At 35.6% G+C, this 2,480-nt stretch overlaps 1 pseudogene; it reads left to right on the top strand.

The window, feature by feature from the left end:
• The first annotated feature begins 335 nt into the window (after positions 1–335).
• LOC143686794 (small integral membrane protein 15-like) lies at positions 336–618 on the top strand (annotated as a pseudogene).
• The last annotated feature ends 1,862 nt before the right edge of the window (positions 619–2,480 follow it).

Here is a 2,480-nt window from a genome sequence, read left to right as displayed (position 1 = left end):
CCCCTGGGTTCCAACAACTTTCCCCGGGGTGACTTCTCCAAAGGCCTGGGCTGAGCTGCAAGTGCTGTGATGAGGAATGCCGAGCTGCTAGACTGTGCTACATTGCGTTCTCTCATTTAAGCACAAGCCAATTAAGTTAAATGTCACTCATTGCAGCAGACACGCCTCCTAGCCGACTGCCGATGTAATTAGCAACAGATGAGATTCACCTACCATTGGCTCATGTCCACAGCAACAGAACTAGGTGCTTTCACCTGGCCAAGTTGACAACTGAATCTAACTACCACACCCACCATACAGTGTAAAAACAGCAACAACAAAAGAGCACTACAAACATGCTTGCTATAAGGGTTTGGGTTGAGTATGTTGTGGAATAGGCTACAACGTACCCATTTGACTTTCTTAAGATAGTGATTTTGCCTTTACTCCATTGTTTCCTAGCAAGTGCTGTACTGCCCTGGAAATTAGCCAGGATAACTGAGGCCAGGGAAAAGGAGCAGAAGGAAAAACAAAAACATCAAAAAAATGTTGCAAAGGCCAAATGATTTTAAAAAAAAAGGATTGCAGAAAAGAACAGGCTTGGAAACCAAGGGAAAATCATTTGGAAAGTTTTGCAGCATTGGGAAGACTCACTAAGGTTACTTCTTTGGATTTTATGACAGCATTATATAGTAAATGATGTCTGACCATATGGAAGAATCACGTTAGTTATGACCTCAGTGCTATAGTAGCTTTTAGGCTTGGATATAGAAGTTTGTTGGTATTTGTGACAGTTATTGGGTAAATTAGCATTTATTAAGTTACAAATCTTTATTACTGACTTAATCATTTGTCATTTTGTAGCTTATCTACTGAAATTTAAAAATCCCATGAAGGAAAAAATAATACTATTTTTTCAAATAATATTTGAAAAAATTGAGGTCCTATTTTGGACAAAGAATGTAAAGATCAGACTTGTCCATTTGGAGATGAAAAGTACATTTGGGCTTGAAAAAGATACAGTATATTATTCACATTTTTAAATTACCGCTTATTTCCTGGAATATAATTATTTCTGGCTTTGTCAGAGCAAAATAATATTAGTCATTTATACTTTACCTTCTGTATAGTTGTTCCAACCCAGCTCTTGGAGGGTCCAGGTAAGGGCAGCTGCAAGATCAAAGAACTCACTAGGCACGGAATCAGACATGAGTTTTATTAGGATTTATGAACCAGAGAGAGTCTCTGGTGGTGACCGTCTGGGAAAAGGAAAGAGGCCTCTGCAAGAGAGAGTGCAAAAGGTAGCTTATAAGGGTTTAGGACAAGAACATTCCATAGGGTATCATAACAGAGTTTCTTTCAGCAGGGTCTCATGACACAAGGGTGTAGAGATTTGTTACCGATACATGTATCAGGGGAGAGGAGTTTTAGTGCTTGACCAGATAAGTGGTTTATGATACCAACTATACATTCTTTTCTCCCTGAGGAGGTCTGTTGGCCTTTAATTCTGTCCCAGTCACGTAGGTGGCTACATGCAGCAATTTACTCTCAATGTGGAGTGGGAGCCTGGACCCTGGGTCTCCACTATAGTTTTTCTGATTTTAATCTTTATAATAAAATTATCAGACATTCTGCTTTTTTAAAACAAGTTCTTTTGTCTTCATTAGTAGAATCCCATCTGCTGGCTGTAAGATATTTTGTATTTATGAGCATGGCCATTTTCTTACAGATGACTAGTTGAGCAGAATAAAAGTATAATTTAAAGCTTGCAGTACAGATGTAAAACATTATAGTACCTTGGAACCTGTTTGTTTTGCTGTGCTAAGTAGAAATCTGAAATAGTTAAAATTCTTAACAGGTAATTTGTTTATTATATAGATTTCACTTTTATTTTTTCACTGCATTTTTTTTATTTAACTCATGGTAGTAAGGTCCTATACTTTTTGATCAAACAGCTTTAAGGTTAAAATTTAAATTTTAAGTTTCTTTTAAGGAACTCTTAAGGTGAACAGTCAAGTCATATGTCATAAATGGTAGGGAAAGCCAGGAAAAATTTTGTTGGGCAGAGTAGTAATTGGGATGAAAATAGATAAATTATGTCAAATTGAGAATGTTACATTTAGAAGTAAAGAGCTAAAGTATATTTCTAAGTAAGTAGCATAACTGGAATTTTTACTATTAAACACGGCTTCTTTAATTGCTTGGTCCAACAATTTTTTTTCACAGTCAGTCTTTAATAGCTTATCAATGTTCTCCCCTCTTTTTATATAAATTTTAAGTTACAAAAATTGTCCAACTGCTCTACTTAAAAAATGAAACTAGATATTGAAATAAATTTGATATTGTTATAAAGCATTCCTGGGTTTTTGTTTTTGGCGATTTTTTTGGCACAACAAGATATGTTACTGAAGTTAAATTTTTCAGAGGGTTACAAATTTCAATTATAGCTAAGCATTCTTGTTAAAGCTTAGGATGTGTTTTTCAAACTTGAGAACTTAAGG

Source organism: Tamandua tetradactyla, chromosome 1 (assembly GCF_023851605.1).
Source record: "Tamandua tetradactyla isolate mTamTet1 chromosome 1, mTamTet1.pri, whole genome shotgun sequence".
Taxonomy (NCBI): Eukaryota; Metazoa; Chordata; class Mammalia; order Pilosa; family Myrmecophagidae; genus Tamandua; species Tamandua tetradactyla.
The sequence above is the reverse complement of the archived record's forward strand: the minus strand, read 5'-3'. Positions and strand labels throughout refer to the sequence as shown.